Here is a 22,895-nt window from a genome sequence, read left to right as displayed (position 1 = left end):
TCTCGGGATCAATTCCCGCGTAGGCTACTTTACGGTCCTATTTATTTTTGCTACTTCCGTTACTCTAAAATTCTGTAAAAATATCCTAAAATTTCAGGAAAATCATAGAATATTTCTAAAATAGTTTTGAGAATTTTCGAGCATTACATACACCCCAACAGAATGGTGTAGTAGAAAGAAGGTGTGAGGCTCTTATGGAATAATTAGATCGATGATGAGTTATTCAGAAGATTACCAAATTCGTTTTAAGGATATACACTGGAAATGGAAGTGAATATAGTACCTTCTAAGTTAGAACTCTCTACTCCCATAGAATTGCAGAATGGGCGTAAGCCTAGTCTAAAGCATATTCGGATTTGGGTAGTCTAGCACATGAGAGACACTGATAAGTTGGGCAGGAGTACACTTGTTTGTGAGTTATCCTAGAGAAACGAAAGGAGATTTATAGTCCTTAAAATCGGAAGGTCATTGTTAGCACCAATGACCGATTTCAGAAAAGGACTATACAATGAACCACAAGCCCATAAGTAAAATTGTTCTTAAAGAAATGGCACCTCTAATCTAGTACCAACTGTACAAGATGAAATATCACAAGAAACTGCAACACGTATCACAAATGATACACAATTGTAGAACGTGCCTCGTTGTAGTGGGAGGGTTGTTAGGCAACCTAAAAGATTCATGTTTTGGGAGAGTCTTTGGACTTGATCCCTTGTGGACATGAACCTGATCCCCGGACATATGACGAAGCACTCCAAGATAAAGATGCAACATCTTTGCAAAGAGCAATGAAAAGAGAATTAGAATATATGTATTCTAATAAAGTTTGGGAGCGTGTAGAACCACCAAATGGTGTAAAAGACATTGGGTGAAAATAAGACTACAATAGTAAAAGAGGGATAGACAGGAAGGTGGAAACTTTCAAAGCAAGAATTGTTGAAAAAGGAAACTTTTTCACTGGTAGCCATGCTTAAGTCTATCCGGATTCTTTAATCTATTACTTCTCATATGAACTATGAGATTTAGCAAGTGGATGTCAAGACAGCTTTCATTAATAGAATTCTTGAAGAAAATATCCATATATGGAAACCAGAAGGATTCATTGCAAAGAGCAAAGAGCATCTTGTGTGTAAGCTCAATCAGTCTATGAACTGAAGTAAAGCTTCAAGGTCTTGGAACATCCAGTTTAATAAAGTAATCCAGACCTATGGATTTATTTAATAACCGAATGAGTCTTGTGTATACAAAAAGTGTGATGGAAACGTGGTGGTATTTCTTGTACTATACATAGATGACATTTTTGGTAGTTGGAAATAATATCAAAGTGTTGTCAGAAGTAAGGGTATGGTTGTCCAAGCAATTCAATATAAAGGACTTGGGAGAATGCATATATTCTTGGGATCAAAGTAATAAGGGATCGACAGAAAAGAATATTTTATTTATCCCAAGCTTCATATATTATAATAATCCTTGCTCGTTTTAAGCATGCAAAACTCCAAGAAAGGTTTCTTACCTTTTCAGCATGGAGTAGCTTTATCTAAAGAGATGTCTCCGAAGACATCAAAGGAGATAGAGGAAATGAAGGTAGTTCCTTATGCTTCGGCTATTGGAAAGCCTAATATATTCTATGCATGAGATCGGATATCTGTTTTGCCCAGTGCATAGTTACCAGATATCGAAGTAACTCAGGACCAGGACACTAGACTGCCGTAAAGCATATATTGAAGTACCTGAGAAGGACTAGGGATTATATGCTAGATTACTAAGCAGATGATTTGATCCCTATAGGTTACACGGATTTTGACCTCCAATCAGATAGGGACAATAGTAAGTCGACCTCGGGGTTTTGTGTTTACTTTTGGAGGTAAAGCCATAACTATGGAGGAGTGTTAAGCATAGGTGATTTTCAGACTCTACTATGGAAGTTGAGTATGTGGCAGCCTCAAAGGCAGCCATAGAAGCTGAATGACTCAGTAACCTCAAGATGGACTTAGATATGATTTCAGGTTTGTCCAAAGATTATTATAATTTATTGTAATAATAGTGGTGCAATAACAAACTCGAAAAAAACCATGAGTCCATAAGGCAAGTAAACACAATAGAGTGCAAGTACCACCCAATACGAGAAATTGTATAAACGAGGAGAAGTTGTTGCCACCTAGATTGCATCAGGAGATGACCTATATATCCTTTCACTAAGGTCCTTAAGGCAAGAGCTTTTGATGGACATGTTGAAGGGTTGGGAATCAGATGAATGGTAGCATTTATGGCAGCATAGTCTTTTAGTATAAGTGGGAGATTGTTAGAGTGTATACTAAAAGCCTACCTTTTGTATAAACATTTATTTAGAAATAAAGAATCACAATGGTCAAATATCTACATTTATTTGTTAAATGTAATTTGTTCAATTAATTTATATAGTAGACAACATGGTGTGTGGTGTCACACACAGAAGATCGTGTTGTCGGTTCTTTATAAATTATAAACAGTTGCTCGCAACTAAAATGGAAAGGAACAAACCGTTGAAGTAGTCGTAGTGTAATTAAGTATTGGTTTATCTTAACTAATAAATTACACTGATACACTCCAAGTGTATTGAGTAGGACCATTTTAGGTAAGTTCATTTTATACTGACTTTATAAAAGAACTAGACCTTAGTTATTATGGAAGTGTGTGCTCTTAATCCTAATATAATAACAAACACATATATTTAGTATTTATTTCTTTGACTTATCAACGGGTGAGATTTAGCTCGATAAATCACTAAGCCTGATAAGTTGGGAAATGATATTACTTATAGTGTGTGTTGTTGATTATAGAAGGAAACTGTGTCCTAGTAATCTAGGTTAAGAATGACCCCAAGAGGATCTCATAAGGATTGTCATGTTAAACCCTGCAGGTGGACTTAGTCCGACATGACAATAAGGTTGAGTGGTACTACTCTTGGACTAAGATATTAATTAAGTGAGTTGTTAGTAACTCATTTAATTAGTGGACATTCATTATCTTAAACACAGGGAGACTAACACACTCATAATAAGAAGGAGCCCAAAATATAATTTGGGATTGGTGCGGTAGCTCAATAATAGTTCTTTAGTGGAATGAATTATTATTGATGAAATTAAGTTGTATGTTTGGGGCGAACACGGGAAGCTTAATTTCATCGGGAGACCAAAACCAATTTGTCCTCTCGGTCCCTATTGTAGCCTCTTGTATATAGAGATTTATACCCACCATATACCCACTTCATAGCCAACCTATAGGGGTCGGCCAAGCCAAGCTTGAAGCTCAAGCTTAGGGTCGGCCAAGCCTAAAGTTTGAGCCTTAAGGTGGCCGGCCAATTGCTTGGAGCTCAAGCTTAGGTGGTCGGCCACATCATATTAAAAAGGGATTTTTATTAAAATTATTTCTTATTTGGATATCATGGTTTTAAAAGAGAGTTTGAAATTTAAATCTTTCCTTTTATAGCTTTCTACAAAAGATTAAGAAAAGATTTGAAATCTTTCCTTATTTGTAGATTGAAAGTAGATTTTAATTTTGAGAAAACTTTCCTTTTTTAACCATGTTCATGATTTAAAAGAGAGTTTAAAAATTAAATATTTCTTTTATAAAGCTTCTACAAAAGATTAAGAAAAGATTTGATATCTTTCCTTATTTGTAGATTAAAAGAGATTTTAGTTTTTAGAGATAACTTTCTTTTTATCCACATGTTTAAAAGAAAGATTTTAATTTATAAAATTTCCTTTTTTACAAACCACCATGAAGGGAAAAATTATTGGAGAAATTTTTTATAAATTTCCGGAGACAAATTAGGAAGTTTTAATTAATTAAAACTCTCCTTGTTTATAGCTTTAATGTGGCCGACCATGTAATGTGAGAAGAGAAAGTTATTTTTAATTAAATAAATTTTCCTTTTCATGAAAAAAGAATTAAGGAAGTTTTTTATTTAAATTTCCTTATTTGCCAAGACCAAGGATTATAAAAGAGGGGGTAGAGGTGCCTTCATGGCGAACGACTCTATTCTTTTTCTCTCCCTCTTTTCTTTGGTGTGGCTGGCCATAGAAGTTTTCTCTTCTTCCTTTCCTTTTTTCTTCATTGGCCGAGCCTCATCATCTCATGGAGCTTGAAGGTGGCCGGATTCTAGCTTGGAGAAGAAGGAGAGAAAGGAAGCATCCCTTGCAGCTTGGTAGTGGCCAAACCTCATCCTTTCATGGAGCTATTGTGTTGGCCGAATCTTGCATGGAGAAGAAGGTGACTTAGGTGGATTCTCATCTCTGTAGATCGTTGCCCACACAACATTCGGGATAAGAAGAGGAATGCGGTAGAAGATCAAGAGGTTATTTGCTTACAAAGAAAGGTATAACTAGTAATTGTTTTCCGAATCATACTAGTTTTCTTTGTATAGTTATTTTTGGAAATACCAAACACAAGAGGCATATGATTCTAGGGTTTTCGGATTTGTTTCGAATTTGTGTTTTCTTTATTTTCAAATTTGTGATTCGATTGTTCTTTTTGGTTAACCTAGAGTTATTTAAGGAAATTAAATATTAGTTTTCCTTAAAAGGCTTTGTCTAGGCGGTGGTGGTTGCTCCCATATCCAAGAAGGTCATGTGCCTCGCCACGAAGTCCTGGAAGCCAATTTTGGAAATTAATATTTAATGGAATTAATAACATAGGTGGATTTGAATCAATAGTGTTAAGTTCCGCTTGCGATTCAAATCTAAACCATTAAGAACAGATAAGTTAAATTTGGAATCAATGATGTTAAGTTCCGTCTGCGATTCCTAATTTAACTTCTAAAGAACACAATAGGTTATTTAAGGAAAGGTTCGACACTTATACAAAAATTTTGTACAGTGGAGCCGGTACCGTTTTCCATGGACTAACCAACACTTTTTACTTAACCGGACTCCGTCCAATCTAGTATAATCGTCCAACATGATATAGTCAATTTTGACCGATCTATTATATCTGCAAATATCGTCCTACGCTTTATACTTAACTAAATCTCGTCCGATCTAGTATGACCATTCAATATGATATAGTCAATTTCGACCGGTCTATTATATCTTCAAATATCGTCCGGCGCTTTATACTTAACTAAATCTCGTCCAATCTAGTATGGCCATTCAATATGATATAGTCAATTTCGACCGGTCTATTATATCTGCAAATATCGTCCGGCGCTTTATACTTAACTAAATCTCGTCCGATCTAGTATGACCATTCAATATGATATAGTCAATTTCGACCGGTCTATTATATTTGCAAATATCGTCCGGCGCTTTATACTTAACTAAATCTCGTCCGATCTAGTATGACCATTCAATATGAGATAGTCAATTTCGACCGGTCTATTATATCTACAAATATCGTCCGGCGCTTTATACTTAACTAAATCTCGTCCGATCTAGTATGACCGTCCGGGTTTGTTGTTTAATCAGATAGATAGTCTTAAGTTACCCGATCGACCTTATACCTGATTGATTTTCCTCATACCTCTTTGATTCTTTAAGAATCAAGTGCAGAGAGAGAGAAAAACTTGTCATGTTTTTCGAGGATGATTGCTAAGCTTACCTTCCTTTCCTTTGGATTCGGCCTTCTTTTTTGAATTTGATCCCCTTCTTTTTTTGTACCTAAGTTTTTCATAAATTATTATTGATCTTCGGATTTCTTCTCTTTCCAGTTTTCCCCTATCTTTTTAAGGGTTTTTGGACGCTCTCTTTTGATCCCCAACTATTCCTTCTTCTTCCTCTCCATTTGGTCATCTTCCTTCTGTTATTCCGCCATGGCCACTCCTTCCCCAGCGTGGTTTCTTTCGTGCGCTTCTAACCTTATCGATTCAAAAGAGGTGGAGTTACAAATGAACTATGGTTTTCCTTCCTATATAGTTTGCCCTACCTCTCAAAGTGGTCTGCATCTTCCTCCTCTAGGACGTATATCTATCTTTTGGGATCAAGCTTTACAAGGTTTCCAATTTCCTCTTCATCCCTTTTTCATTGATGTTAGTATCTACTTTGAAATTCCTCTTAATCAGCTTACTCCTCGATCTTTTTCTATCCTTGTGGGTTTTGTTGGGGTATCTAAACTACTAGATTTTCCTATGTCCCCTCGCCTTTTTCACTACTTCTTCATTCCCCGCCAAGTAGATATCGGTATCTTTAAATTTCAGTCTCACCCTAAGGCTATTTTGTTTAGTGGGATTCCTCCTCAAGAGGAATGGTATCACAAAATTTTCTTTTATGCGTCTTCCTTCTCCCCCTCCTTTTACTACCAACTGGATATATGACCTTCCTCCAGTTCCTAGCACTGACGACCTCCTTACTAATCCCTCAGTTTCTTCTGCCTTACCCAAGTTAAAGGGGGCTAAATTTTGTTTATCGGCCTTGATTGTGGAGGGTCTAATGTTTCCCTTTGGGATAAGCTCCATCGAAACCCCCTTGGAGGTCTCTTTTGGTATGTTCAGACATTCTCGACTATGTTTATTAGCCATTTGTTAATTACTTCTATAATAATGCCTAATTTTTATATTTTAGCTGATGCTCCTCTACCTCCTTTTATGTACAAGAACACAACTATGACCAAGTCTTTTTTGAATAAACTTGGAGAAAAATTGCTACAGGCTCGTCGAGCTAATCCTACTACCTCTACTCTGGGTTTATTATCTAAGGAAGAACAAGCAGTGGAAGCTATTGCTTCCTTGGAAGAGGAAGAAGAACAACCTTTTGTTGCCATACACAAGAAACCCAAGCTTACTAAGGAAGTTCCCTTTCGTGGCACTTTTGGTACTTCTGTGCAGATCCCCATTGTTCCTTCACCTATTTCTTTTGAGAGAGATAAAGAACTAATGCCCCCTACTCACATTATCTCCAACCTTTCTCTTAATATGATGAGACCGGGTCTACTTATTCCCTCCTCTTCTATTATTGTTTTAGCTACTTCTGCTTCTCAGAAGGCTACTACTACTTCTGCATCCTCTCAACCTCTTTCCTTAGCCTTACCTCCTCTGACTTCTAGACCACGAGCTAAAAGAACACCTTGCAGGAGATCTTCTCCGAGTCCAAGACCATCAGCTATCCGTGCCTCAACAACTGAATCAACTTTCATTGCTTTGACATCTTCCATCCCCTCTAGCTCTTCCTCTATTGTTCCCATTTCTACCACTTCCTCTCCTTCTCTTCCTTCTTCTTCCGCCCGGCCTTCTTCACCTTCTGTCCCCCCACCTCTGTTTAGACAAGCTATGGGTCTGCCCTCTCAAATGGGACAAGTTTCGGATCCTCCTAGTTACGGTTCTCTACAGCTATAAGGCCTGTTGGCTGAGTCTTGGCTACATAGCCAAGAGCTGTTAAGGGGCACCAATATTTCAAACCGCGTTGATAGTCATAGTCGTCAAGTTGTTTTCATACGTGTTTTTCATTATACATTGTTAACGTCTTATTATTTCCCGCTAACTGCATTATTATTTTAGTTCCTTGCCTCAAGTCTTCATCTAGACCAGCTACTCATTGCTTTAGAAAGAGACAATAGCAAGTTAAAAGCTCAAGTAGAGGCACTGAAAGCCAATCTTCATCCTTCCCATATTGAGCTTACTCAATTGCAAGACAAGATAGCTTTATAGACTCAACAAATAGAGTCTATGAAAAAGGAATTGTAGCATCAGCAACAGTTATTGAAAAACAAAGAGCATGAAAGGAAAACCTTGGAGTTACAAGTGGATCGGTTAAACTCTAGCCTTCAGGTGGAAACTGCTTTGAAGGATAAAGCTATTTTAGATGTTTCTCATAAAAACATTCTCTTAGGAAAAGTGGAGAGGCTTCACAATATTTTTCTTTCTGAGCAGGCTCAAGATTTATCATTAAAAGAGTTTGCCCTTCTACAAGAGCAAGAACAAAGAAAGGCTCAAGATGCAGAGATATTCTCACTCCAAAAGGAACTAGAATAGCTTAAATTGGAAAGAGACACTCTCAAAGATCAAAATACTAAACTACAAACCAAATTTCAGAGTTATAAGGAACATGAGGAAGATCGATGGGAGGACAAGCGTTTAGCCTATTTGAGGTCTCCGAAGTTTAACGATGAATATGTCCGTCGTATGATAGGGTCTTTGAATCATACTATGATAGGGGTTATTCAGCAATTGAGGGATGGTGGTTATCTATCTCGAGAACCCCCCCCCCCCTCTCTATTCATAAACCGTTGTAGACTTAATCAGGAATTGCTCGAAAACTTGACAAACAATTTTGAGTAAGCATGATTATGTATTCATAAAAGACTTGCAATTAAGTACTTGCAATATTTGTAAAAAATTGTACTTACCTATTTTTTCGACCTTCATTATCTGGCTGCTGCTTCTTGAGAATAAGTACTATCTTGCTCAAAATCTTTTCCTATTGTGGTATCTTAATTGATCATATGGCTCTAAACAATAAGACTTTTCCATAAACTCCTTGATCTCTATTTAGGCATGACTGTATATAAAGAATTCCAAAGACCTCAGTGCTTCCGAGGGACGTGTAATCCCGAGTAACTTTATATGAAAAACTCCATAGGATTTATGTGTTCTTGGTCGAGCGTACAAGCCCAAGCAATTTTAAATAGAGAACTTCATATGATTGTGACTTCTGAAGGGGAATGTAATTTTGAAGGATTATATATAAAGAATGCCCTCTGAACATTGAATCCCAGTCTAGAGTGTAATACCGAGTGATCTTTGTAAAGAAAACCAGATGACTTTGAATCTAGGCCAGGCCTATAATCCCGAACGATTTAATATGAAGAATTTCATCAACCTTTAAATTTTAGATCGGGCATGTAATCCCGATCGATTTAATATGAAGAATTTCATCAACCTGGTCAGGTGTGTAATCCCGATTATTTTGAGTCAATAGAGTCCTGTACTCTATCATATTTTAGTGAGGTACTCAATCCTGCATGACTTTGCTAATGATAGTTTAAAGTCTTTGGTTCCTCCCAGGAAAGCCCGTCCGGGTTACTTCAAGAGATTTCTCGATCGACTATGTTTATGCTAGTTTAAAGTCTCTGGTTCCTCTCAAGATGACCCGTCCGGGTTTATTCAAGAGATTTCCCGATCGACTATGTTTTTGATGTTGGGTTTTTCGAGCCGTAAAAATCGCTTTTTGCGTTGCGGAAACCCCGAAATCCCCATGCCACGGATCCGTGAGAAGAAATAAAATTTCATATACATCTTTTCTAAGCCTAGATCTACTTTAGATCTACAAGATAAAGAGGTTACCCTTGATGTGAAGCCCTTCGCGTAATCCCGCTCGTCCTAGGTTCGCCGGATCTCGAGAGTATCAAAGTAGATACTCCTCTATGTGTATCCACACAAGCAAGAGATGGAGAAAAACCACACAAAAGGTGTGCTAGCACCTTTGATGGTCATGGCAAGGAGGAGGAGAGGGAGAGAAGAAACCTTGAGAGGAAGAAGAAGAAATGAATTGCCTTGAATGAAAATCAATTCATTCCACACTAAAAGTGGCCGGCCACTTCATGGCTTGTAACCCCCATGGAATATCAAGGGTCAAGTCTCTTGATCTCCTCCATGAGGTGGCATTTGGTCAAGTCAAACTTGACCAAATGAAGAAGCCTTGATGATGTGGCATTGGTCAAGTCAAACTTGACCAAATGAAGAAGCCTTGATGATGTGGCATTGGTCAAGTCAAAACTTGACTCTTCATCTTCCTACTTAAGTCAAGTCAAACTTGACCACTTCTCTCCCTTGGTTGATCTAATCTAACCATTAGTTCAAGTCAATTTTAATTTAATGAATCTCTATTTATTGAATTAAATTAATTAAATGAGTCTAAGTCCAAATTAGACTCACTTAACACATGAACCAAATTGAGTCTAACTCAATTATCCTAATTTGGATTACTCTTAATCCAATTTGGTTCATCACATAGACCTAATCCTTTAGGTTCATCAAATGAACCTAATCTCCATCTAATTGCCCTTTGTGTGTGACCCTATAGGTTCTTATAATGTTGGCAATGCTCCTAAACCCATTTAGAAGCATAAGTAATGAGCGGTATCTAGCAACACATCATTACTACCCAAGTTATAAGAATGTTGAGATCCAACATCACCTTGTGACTACTAATTGTGACTCTTCACAATATATGAAAAGTGTCCTATCCTTGACATCTAGATTGATCAATGTGAGGCATAGACCGTGTCATCCTCTAATCAATCTAAATCTTGAATCCCAAGTAGACTCACTCAATTAAATGAGCTCAATATCTCATATTGACTCATTTGGGCATGGCCATGCACTTCGTGGTCTCACTCTATCAAGAATATTGATGTCACTCCCGTCATATAGGAGGGATAGATCCCATCTACATCACTAACATCCCTCTGCATAATTTGTTACATACTCAGTAATCGCCTTTATAGTCCACCTAGTTACGGGTGGCGTTTTACGAAACCAAAGTACATAACTCCTTATGTAGGGAACCATGGTGACTTCAGGTCCAAGGACTAGTAGTCATACTAATAGCCACATGAGAAAGTATATGACACTCATATAACAATCCATGATACTTTCTCATGGCGGGTCATTCAGTATAAATTCTCCAATGCATACCCATGTGTCAACTTGATATCTCCATATCCATGACTTGTGAGATCAAGTCATCGAGTTGACCTACATGTTAGTCTCGTCGCATTAACATTGTCCCTGAATGTTAATACTTGACTAGGAATGATTAAGAGTAGTGTTCCCTATATCATCTCACTATCGATTCAACTAACCGATTGATATAGGTAAGAACCTTCTACTCAAGGACGCTATTATATTTAGTTATTTGACACCAATACAAGTAAGCATAAAAACCATAAACAAATGTCTTTATTTATATACAAGAATATGATACAATGAGTCGATACAACAATCATCAAATGATTGACTCTAGGGTTCTAACTAACATTTGATAGTTTAAAGTCTTCGGTTCCTCTAGAGAAGGCCCGTCTGGGTTACTCCACGAGATTTCCCTATCGAAAATGTTTATACTAGTTTAAAGTCTTCGGTTCCTCTCAAAAAGACCCGTCCGGGTTTATTCAAGAGATTTCCCGATTGATTATGTTTATGCAAGTTTAAAGTGTCACGCCCCGGAGGAATCCATGTCCGAGAAAATTTCGACAGCATCTCCCCTGTACGGCGGAATATCTGAAACATTTCTACATCCTCATATACCTCAGCCACATGCGGCTGGAATAATAACATGTAAATAAACCATCACCACGTAGTTTATATAAATACAAGCAAACCAAAGCAGTAATACTATGACTCAAAATCAACCCTACTCAACTACACTCGTAAAGCTCAAATCCGATGAACTCACCTCTTCTGTCGTCCAGGCAGGCATGTAGTAGAATAAATCCAAATCATACCAAAAATCCATCAAACGATAAGAATCCATACAATATCCATAAGTAAAACAATACAAGACTAAAAACAAAGTCTGATAGAGAAACTAAGATAAAATAACAACTCAAGACCAGCAGAGGACTAGCACTACGTGCAGATGGGGACTAGAACTCCTCCGGACAGCCTCAACCTAAAAATATCAACAATGGGCGGGGTGAGTCTAACACTCGATGAAGAGTACTGGCGATATGCAGTAAAGGAAATAACACTAGCACTAATCATGCGTCTGATCTCGATGTAATAAAGGTGAATCAAACAAGTAAACAGGAGAATAATGTACTAACCAGGACACGGGTGTAAAGACAAGCAATCCGAGAGGTATAGAAATGTATGCATGTCAAACATAGGTATCTAAACAATGCAAGATATAAATCGTGAGAACACAAACGAAACAATAAATGCATCATGCGTATGGTGCCGATGTCATGGTCACCCCGACGCGGTCCACCAACTCCAACAAAAGTGGGAGGCGAGTGGGTAGAAATGACAACCGTGCACTCCGCATCACTACTCCTTATGAGTGACCGAGAACGGGATGCCGTTGAGTCATACATACTCCTACCCCAAATCGTAAAGGGGAGATCGCTCTCGTCTCCCGTGGTACACTATGATGAAGGATCTCTAACGTGCTACACGCAGCGTCACACTACCCATGAGCGGACCAACGGAGCACCGGAAGAGCAAACTGACGTGCTACCACGCTACGTCACGCTATCCATAAGTGTCACAACGGAGTACCGAACAGTGATGAAACTGGCGATGTGCTCGACAATAATGGAGCAATCCTATCACACAGCATGCAATCATGCGAATGATGCATGACACTAAGCATGGTAATATACTGAATCAATCTATATACATATATGATGTGCACCATAGCAAATAAATCATATCAAGGGTACACAGATCAGGTAAGGTATCAGATCTAGGTCCTGAACATGGTGAAACATGGTATATCACTACCCCTATAAGCATGTATAAGCAGGTAAGGAATAGTATGAGATGCAAAATAAATAATCAACCAAGCATGTAACAGGTATTGGGTAGTGATTAACCAAAATAGATAAGAAACATAATCTTTGCTATTTGTTAAATTCATTACTATGCATATCAAATGACATAAGTCAAAAGTACCCGCCTCCAATAGAAAGGTCCAATCCGAAATAGATCCCTTGTCGAGACACCGTCTCGAATCAAAGTCCTGTAGATAACGTGACATACAATTTAGCCAATTTTATAAACAACAACTAGCTAAATCCAACCCAACTTAATTAGGGAAACCCCTAATCGATATGACTAATCTCAATTATTTCCTCGAGATTATATTTATACATAAAAAAATCTCTAATCCAAAAATCAAATCACAACAGATTTCTAATCCAATTTGGAAAATGATCCATCCATCACAACCAAGAAATCAGATCTCCCCTAATTATATAATATGTACAACTCACCCAAATCTGTAATCAAATAACCAATCTACTACCAAATGGGACAAACACTCAATTATTCAACCACTGATCAGATCCTATCTCAATATAATCTATTATATATCAATTAATCCTCAATTAACACATCCACGATCAATCACCACTAAACCAATTAAATGTAGAAATGAATTTAACTCCAAAACTTACCCATATTTAGATGTTCCTTTGTAGGCTCGCAACCGAAGAAAATCTACCTTTGGTAAACAATGGCTGGAGCAAGGAGAAACTGCTGCCTAAAAGACTGTAATAGAATCATCAATGGTCGATCAAATAACTCCACAAACATCCCTAACAGAATAATAGAATTCAAATCTCTATAAACCTAAAACCAAGAACGCCTTACCCCAATTCCAGTGACACCTTTGTAGACACCCGGCTGAAGAAACCGCTACTGAAATCATGAGCAAAGCAGAAGGTAGGGTGACACCGGCGATATAGGGCAATGTGGTGCTGTCCCAAACTATGGCAGATGCTCCTGTGTGAGGAGAAAGCGTGGGATCTCCCTGGTCCAAGATCTGATAATGAGGAGGTACTGGACTGATCGGCTGGGCGTGGCTCTGCCGAAAGGCTGATGGCTACGGCAACACAACGGCGACATCCGAGAGATGGCGATGGTGCGACAGTAGAGGTCTAAGGCACGACACAAGGAAGGAAGTTCGGGTGGCTCACGAGAAGCTCTCGGCACCGGCAGATGAGGGAATCGGCAGTGATGACCTAGCCTCACGCGAAAGGAGTTGCGGTGCCAAGGTGAGCGGCGATCGGCAAATTAAGGCGGCGCGACGCTCCGGTGAGTGGGTGAGGGCAGAGTGACTGACGGCGTTAAGTGGCTAGGGCATGAACACTAGGCACAGGAGGGGTGCTCGGCTGCCGGCGCTCAGAAGAGGAGAAGGAGGGCCAGCGCTAGGGCTGAGATGCCGGCGGATCGGGGTCGGCGTCACGTCGGCCAAAGGAGAGGAAGATGAGAGGGAACCGTCGTGTGGCGGTTTTGGCAACAGGGTCGGTGGCTCGGCGCGAGGCGGAAGGTGAGTTCGGGAGAAGGAAATAAGGAAAACAAGGAAAAATGAAAATAAAAATAAAATCAAACTTTTCCTCGTTAAATTAGGGTAACCTGAACAGGCTTTCCCGGTCCCCGTTTTGATCCCTGTAAACTCGTCCATACGAGCTCCAAAAAATTACCGAAAAATTCTGAAAAATTCACTTATCCTTATTCGACATTTTTTCGGTATTTTACATTCTCCCACACTAATAAAAATTTGGTCCCCAAATTTCGTTATCTACCATCAGCAAGTATTAACAACAAATAGAAAGTATGAATGCTGAACGGTATATTAAATCACATACCTCAAGTGAAAAGATGGGGATATCGAGCTCGGATCGTATCCTCGAGCTCCCAAGTAGCCTCCTCGTCCGAATGATGCTGCCATCCGACTTTAACCAGCCGGATAGTCTTGTTCCGCAACTGACGCTCTTTCCTGTCTAAAATCCGTACCGGAACCTCCTCATAAGTGACGTCAGGCTGAACTAAAAACTGAGATTATCTCAGCATGTCGGATCGGATGCGTATCTCCTCGGCGTGACACGTGGAATCGGCGTGAACACCGCCAGGGGTGGTAGTGCACCGATAAGCTACCGCTCCGATCCTCTCGAGATCTCAAAGGGCCATATCTGCGGAGCTAGCTTACCTCGAGGCCAAATCTCTTCACCCCTTTGTGGGTGAAACTCGCAGAAATACATGATCGCCAACAGAGAACTCTAGTGGTCTCCCTCATCGACATAACTCTTCGGCGGTCCTGCGCCTCGACATCCTCCGTCGATAGTACGGACCAACTCTACATCTTCTGAACTCTGAGGGTCCCAACATCTGGCCTCCAACTCATCGAAGGACGGTGTCAAGCCAAGGTCTACCATATAACGCCTCAAATAGTGCCATCTAGATAGGCGAATTAAAGCTGTTGTTGTAAACAAACTCTACTAACGGCAGATGGTCCTCCCAGCCTCAGAAAATCCATAACACATGACCTCAGTGGGTCCTCTAAAGTCTGAATGGTCCGCCTAGCATCCGTCTGCATGGATGGAAAGTCTTGAGCAATTTGTATGTGCCCAAGGCTGCTGCAGACTACGCCAATGAGGCGTGAACCGTGGATCTCTATCCGAAATGATACTCAACGGAACACCATGTAGTCTGATGATCTCTCGGCAATACAGATCTGCCAATCGATCCAGGGAATCAGTCATCCGAATTGCTAAAAAGTGCGTGGATTTGGTTAATCGATCAACGATTACCCAAATCGCGTCATGGCCTCGTCGTGTCCTCGGCAAACCCACCACAAAGTCCATGGTAATGTGATCCCACTTCCACTCAGGAATAGGAATCCGCTGAAGTAACCCTGCAGGTCTCTGGTGTTCAGACAAGACATCTAGCTACAAAACCCGCGATGTCTTTCTTCATACCGTTCCACCAGTAGGAACGCCTCAAGTCTCGATACATACGGGTCCCGCCTGGATGGATCGCAAATCGAGAATGGTGAGCCTCCTGAAGTAGCTCCTGTAAGACCGGATGTGACTGAGGTACGCATAATCTGCCTCGGAAGTATATAACACCCTCCTCGTCTCGTGTAAAATCGGTCTGCTGCCCAGAAGCTATCTGGCTAATAATGCAAATGCTTATCACCGACTGGGCCTCTCGGATCCTCGTCACGATCGGCGGTGAGCAACCATGGTAACCGAGAATACACTGCCTGCTCGGCCATGCTCCTCAAGGTCTAACTCGAGAAATCAATCAAGTCCGTGATCAAGTCGGTGGCAAGCGAAGTCCCTCGGACTTCTTCTTTGAATCATTGCAACCACATTAGCTTTCCCGGTGGTAGCTAATGGTACAATCGTAGTCCTTTAGGAACTCCATCAATCTCCTCCGTCGGAGATTAAGCTCTTCGAGTGAAAATGTATTTGAGACTCTTATGATCGAGAATCTCAAATGTAATACCGTATAGATGATGACACCAAATCTTCAAAGTATATATGATGGCGGCTAACTCCTGGTCATGAACTGGTAGTTCTTCTCATGCTCCTTGATTGGAGAAGCATAAAAGACTACTACTGGCTTGCAGTCGAACAACACCCAAAACCACAGCAGAAGCGTTGTGAGTGACAAATCCGTCCTCTCAAAAGGTAAAACCAAAGCTGGAGCCGACACTAATCTCCGGCTCCTAAAAGCTGGTCTCATAATCCTCGGACCACATGAACTTCACGCCTTTCACGGTAAGGCGTGCACGGCATAGCAATAGAGAAACCCTTGACAAAGCGTCGGTAATATCCGCCAAGCTAACAATCGACTGCGGATCTCTGACTAACTTTGCTCCCAGCGGTGACCTCGATCTTCGAGGATCATGAAATATACACGCTGAAACCACATGTCCCAGAAACCCGATGAAGATAACAATGTCATCTTGAACTTACAGACAGATGATGTCGCCTAGAGTCTCCAAGACTATACGAAGATGCTATGCATGCTCCTCCTCTGAGTAGACCAATATATCATCAATGAAATGATAACAAACTAATCGGATACTCGGAAAATGCGATTCATCAAGTCCATAAACATCGCTTGGAGCATTGGTAAGCCCAAATGGCATTACCAAAAACTCATAATAATGACCGTATCTCGAAATCGGAGGCATCTTCCTGGATATCCGAGTCTCGACCTCAGCGATGATATCCGGATCGCGGATCAATCTTAGAATACGGATGTACCTACGGTGATCAAACAAATCCTCGATCCGTGGTAATGGATATTTATTTCTGACAGTCACTGCATTCAATTGTCTGTAGTCAATACATAACCTCATGGTACCGTCCTTCTTCTTGACAAATAATACCGGGAACCCCATGGAGAAACACTAGGGCGAATGAATCTCCTGTCTAAAAAGCTCCTGGGGTTGAACCTTCAGCTCGTTCAACTCTTTTGGTGTCATACGATACGAAGCTTTCGATGCCGGTGCGGTCCCCGGAATTAGCTCAATAGTGAACTCCACTTGCCTTCTAGGAGGTAAACCTGGCAGCTCCTCTGGAAATACATCTTGGTACTCCCGGACTACAGGAACGTCGGAGAGCTGTGAACTACTGCTGTCCTCTGTACTAATCAAAGATAACAGAAAACCCTGACAGCCATGTGACAGCAGCTTCTGAGCCTAAATCGCCGAAATGATCGATATGCCGTCATCTCTGATGCCAGTGAAATCCCACGAGGGTTGGTTCGGAGGCCGGAAGGTGATCATCCTCGTCTGGCAATCAACAGTGGCATGATATGCTAACAAACAGTCCATGCCAAGAATAATATCAAAGTCGACCATTTCCAGTACTAAAAGATCCACCATAAGTATTATGTTGTCAAAATCTAACGGCAACCTCTGACCTCCTAGGTGACGTCCAATGTAATTTCCTTAACGTGGGTGGTATTATCATTACCTGGAATTGAAAAATTGAAAGACTAGATCCAAAAAATTTCTTAAATTCGGAAATATTTTTATTTGTTTTATTTTATTTATTTTGATAATGCTATGGTTCGGCATGTTTCACATGCGCAGAATCTGGTTCACGTTTACTATCTTCTTTCTGCCTTTGCTTGCTCAAGTACATCATATGTTGGATACATATGGCTAGTGATGCAAGATTAGCTTGAGTACATGCACTTGGTAATTTGTTCTCTTTTTGTTATATCTAAGAATTGTTGTGGTCAATTCACATTGTCTTAATGCCCTGTAGTAAAGAACTAAGGAAATAGCAATAACTGCAGCAACTATGTGATCTTGTTGTTATAATAGGTCATATTATTAGAAATAGTTAGCATGTTGTAACCATGCATGATTAAATAGAACGTAGGTAAAGGAATCGAGGTATGATTAAGTAATATCAGTAGAGTGAAAACTAAGAAATGCAGTAGTAGGATGTGTCTTTTACAGTGAAAATCATATAACAGATGAAAAATACTCTGTTAATCCCAACAGCATGTTAACCCTGGCACGGTTCTCAAATTATATTAATGTGGGCGACAACCTAACCCATTGCTGAAATATGGTCTACTCTATCCTAATAGTTAAACACTAATTAGCGACAGAATAAACCAAGAGTTTTCATATCTGTTATATTATGACACAGATATTACTATAAATATCAACAATTACCAAAATAATTTCATACCAAATTGTTGTTTAGAGATGTTCTGTCGCTGTCCAGTCCCCAAATTGATCTCGGAATTCCATACGGGAAAATCATCGGACATCCATAATAAAATCCGAAACGAAAGTCCAAAACATATACGTAATGGAAAACCCGTGCAACCAAAATAACTTCCTAGTTTGACTCGCAAACTAGGGCTAGCACAACATAACCAGAATACTAAAAACAGGTATCACACCCTGCTCTGATACCAACAAATTGGTATCAGATAAATCTCAAAAATCCAACACACGGAAATCAAACAAGTATCACCAAACTTTGTCGCTCTGATACCAAATAAATTGTTATCAAGTTATCTCAAATATCCAAAATACGAAAACAACGATCGTAAAACTTAAGCTCTGATACCAAATAAATTGTCACGCCCCGGAGGAGTCCCTGTCCGAGAAAATTTCGGCAGCATCTCCCCTGTACGGCGGACAATCTGAAACTTTTCTACATCCTCATATACCTCAGCCACATGCGGCTGGAATAATAACATGTAAATAAACCATCACCACGCAGTTTATATAAATATAAGCAAACCAAAGCAGTAATACCATGACTCAAAATCAACCCTACTCAACTACACTCGTAAAGCTCAAATCCGATGAACTCACCTCTTCTGCCGTCCAGGCAAGCATGTAGTAGAATAAATCCAAATCATACCAAAAATCCATCAAACGATAAGAATCCATACAATATCCATAAGTAAAACAATACAAGACTAAAAACAAAGTCTGATAGAGAAACTAAGATAAAATAACAACTCAAGACCAGCAGAGGACAAGCACTACGTACAGATAGGGACTAGCGATTGGGCACTCGGATAGCCTCAACTGAAAATATCAACAATGGGCGGTGAGTCCAACACTCGGCAGTACAACCGATATGCAGTAAGGAAATAACACCACTAATCATGCGTCCTCCGATGTAATAAAGGTGAATCTATTTGAAGTAAGCAGGAGAATCTTGTATTAACGACACAGGTGTAAAGACAATCAATCAGAGAGGTATAGAAATCCTATATCGTATCGAAACATTGGTATCCAAATAATGTAACATATAAACGTGAAACCTGAAACGCAAACAATACGTGCGTATGGTGCGATATAAATACGGTCACCCAGCTAGTTAGCCAACTCACAACAAAGTGGGACCGAGTGGGTAGGGTGACAATGACCTCCATCAACTCCTTATGAGTGGCCAGGAGAGAACGGGATCTTTGTCGATACATCGTACTCACCCCAAATCGTAAATGGGGAGCTCGGTGCTCTTATCTCTCGACACTATGGCGGGGAGGGATCTCTAACGTTCTGCTGCGTCACACTACCGTGGCGGACCAGGAGCAAGGAAGAGCACCGGCGTCCACGCTTATCCATAAGCGTCGCGGCAGACCTTAGATAGTGATGGCGGCGATGTGCTCGTCAATAATGGAGCAATCCTATCACACAGCATGTAATCATGCGAATGATGCATGACACTAAGCATGGTAATATACTGAATCAATTTATATACATATATGATGTGCACCATAGTAATTAAATCATATCAAGGGTAAACAGATCAGGTAAGGTATCAGATCTAGGTCTTGAACATGGTGAAACATGGTATATCACTACCCCTATAAACATGTATAAGCAGGTAAGGAATAGTATGAGATGCAAAACAAATAATCAACCAAGCATGTAACAGGTATTGGGTAGTGATTAACCGAAACAGATAAAAACATAATCTTTGCTATTTGTTAAATTCATTACTATGCATATCAAATGACATAAGTCAAAAGTACCCGCCTCCAATAGAAAGGTCCAATCCGAAATAGATCCCTCGTCGAGACACCGTCTCGAATCAAAGTCCTGTAGATAACGTTACATACAATTTAGCTAATTTTATAAACAACAACTAGCTAAATCCAACCCAACTTAATTAGGAAAACCCCTAATCGATATGATTAATCTCAATTATGTCCTCAAGATTAGATTTATACACAAAAAAATCTCTAATCCAAAAATCAAATCACAACAGATTTCCAATCCAATTTGGAAAATGATCCATCCATCACAACCAAGAAATTAGATCTCCCCTAATTATATAATATGTACAAATCACCCAAATCTGTAATCAAATAACCAATCTACTACCAAATGGGACAAACACTCAATTAATCAACCACTGATCAAATCCTATCTCAATATAATCTATTATATATCAATTAATCCTCAATTAACACATCCATGATCAATCACCACTAAACCAATTAAATGTAAAAATGAATTTAACTCCAAAACTTACCCATATTTAGATGTTCCTTTGTAGGCTCATAATCGAAGAAAACCTACCTTTGGTAAACAATGGCTAGAGCTAGGAGAAACTGCTGCCTGAAAGACTGTAATAGAATCACCAATGGTCGATCAAATAACTCCACAAACATCCCTAACAGAATAATAGAATTCAAATCTTGATAAACCTAAAATGAAGAATGCCTTACCCCAATTCCAGTGACACCTTTGTAGACACCCGGCTGAAGAAATCGCTGCTGAAATCATGAGCAAAGCAGAAGGTAGGGTGACACTGGCGATATAGGGCAACGTGGTGCTGTCCCAAACTAGGGCAGATGCTCCTGTGGGAGGAGAAAGCGTGGGATCTCCCTGGTCCAAGATCTGATAATGAGGAGGTGCTGGACTGATCGGCTGGGCGTGGCTCTGCCGAAAGGCTGATGGCTACGGCGACACAACGGTGACGCCCAAGAGATGGCGATGGTGCGACAGTAGAGGTCTAAGGCACGACACAAGGAAGGAAGTTCGGGTGGCTCACAAGCAGCTCTCAGCACCGGCAGATGAGGGAATCGACAGTGATGACCTAGCCTCACGCGAATGGAGTTGCGGTGCCAAGGCGAGCGGTGATCGGCAAATCAAGGCGGCGCGACGCTCCGATGAGTGGGTGAGGGCAGAGTGACTGACGACGTAAAGTGGCTAGGGCACGAAAACTAGGCACAGGAGGGGTGCTCGGCTGTCGGCGCTCAGAAGAGGAGTAGGAGGGCCAGCGCTAGGGCTGAGATGCCGGCAGATCGGGGTCGGCGTCGCATCGGCTAAAGGAGTGGAAGATGAGAGGGAACCGTCGTGTGGCGGTTTTGGCAACAGGGTCAGCGGCTCGGCGCGAGGAGGAAGGTGAGTTCGGGAGAAGGAAATAAGGAAAACAAGGAAAAAGGAAAATAAAAATAAAATCGAACATTTCCTCGTTAAATTAGGGTAACCTGAATAGGCTTTCCCTGTCCCCGTTTTCATCCCCGTAAACTCGTCCATACGAGTTCCGAAAAATTTCTAAAAATTTTGAAAAATTCACTTATCCTTATTCGACATTTTTCCGATATTTTACATAAAGTTTCCGGTTCCTCTCAAGAAGACCCGTCCAGGTTTATTCAATAGATTTCCCGATCGACTATATTTTTGATAATTTAAAGTCTCTGGTTCCTCTCAAGAAGACCCGTCCGGGTTTATTCAAGAGATTTTCTGATCGACTATGTTTATGTTAGTTTAAAGTCTCTGGTTCCTCTCAAGAAGACCTGTCCGGGTTTAATCAAGAGATTTCCCGATCGACTATGGTTTTTATAGTTTAAAGTCTCCGGTTCCTCTCGAGAAGGCCCGTCCAGGTTACTCCAAGAGATTTTTCGATCGACTATGTTTATGCTAGTTTAAAATCTCTGGTTCCTCTCAAGAAGACCCATCCGGGTTTATTCAAGAGATTTCCCGATCGACTATGTTTTTGATAGTTGAAAGTCTCTGGTTCCTCTCGAGAAGGCCCGTCCGGGTTACTCCAAGAGATTTCCCGATCGACTATGTTTATGCTAGTTTAAAGTCTCTGGTTCCTCTCAAGAAGGTCCGTCCGGGTTACTCCAAGAGATTTTCCGATCGACTATGTTTTTGATAGTTTAAAGTCTCTGGTTCCTCTCGAGAATGTCCATCCGGGTTTATTCAAGAGATTTCCCGATCGACTATGACTTTAGTGAAACTAAAAATGCTTTCACTAACATTGTGATGGTTTATCGTCTTCGAGATTCCTTAAGGAAACTTGATTGGTCACTCCTTAAAGCTCCCAATCGACAGTCTCTTGAGCAGAATAAAAATGTTTGCCCGGTAATCACCATGTTGTTTAAACCGTGTTTATTTTTCGGGCGATACTTGACCTGCATTGTATTTATCAAAGTAAATGAAGTACATAAATTGCAAGCATACTTGTCATCTTTTTGCAGAATCGAATGGAGGGAAATTACTTAAAGTAAACTTGATTTATTCTTTTGGATGTGTTAATCTTCACATGATTGGATGATTGGAATATACTGAGGAGGCATTAATCCGCTCGTTCAGGGATATCTATATTTCTTGAGAGATATAATCTTGTTAAGTTCGGTAGGGCTGTAAATGATTTGCACTCCATGGGCACCTGAGAATTCTTCCTTCTGTGTCTTGGAGCTAATATGAACCTGATGCCAATTTTTCTACCACCTTGTAGTGTCCTTCCCATTGTGGTGCTAATTTGTTAACATCCCCAACGGGCTTGGCACGCTTCCATACTAGATCCCCCACATGGAAGAATCTCGGGATGACTCTTTTGTTATAATTTTGTCTCATTCATTGTCGGTATGATATAAGACGAGTTGTAGCTTTGTCTCAAATTTCTTATATCAGATCTAGCTCCATAAGTAGCCTACCTGCATTGTCATCGTCAAATAGTTGTCATCT

General features: G+C 40.2%; 1 long non-coding RNA gene across 2 annotated transcripts; it reads right to left on the bottom strand.

The window, feature by feature from the left end:
* Window positions 1–19,954: 19,954 nt before the first annotated feature.
* LOC122000125 lies at window positions 19,955–21,533 on the bottom strand. Of its 2 annotated transcripts, none has more exons than XR_006116959.1 (3): window positions 20,645–21,533; window positions 20,496–20,542; window positions 19,955–20,012 (listed from the first exon to the last, which is right to left on the bottom strand). It is a non-coding gene; the product is annotated as an uncharacterized LOC122000125 (long non-coding RNA). The 2 variants fall into 2 exon arrangements; XR_006116958.1 differs by having other exon boundaries at window positions 19,965–20,012; window positions 20,449–20,542; window positions 20,645–21,326.
* Window positions 21,534–22,895: the final 1,362 nt, after the last annotated feature.

This window comes from Zingiber officinale, chromosome 7A, assembly GCF_018446385.1.
Source record: "Zingiber officinale cultivar Zhangliang chromosome 7A, Zo_v1.1, whole genome shotgun sequence".
Lineage (NCBI taxonomy): Eukaryota > Viridiplantae > Streptophyta > Magnoliopsida > Zingiberales > Zingiberaceae > Zingiber > Zingiber officinale.
The sequence above is the reverse complement of the archived record's forward strand: the minus strand, read 5'-3'. Positions and strand labels throughout refer to the sequence as shown.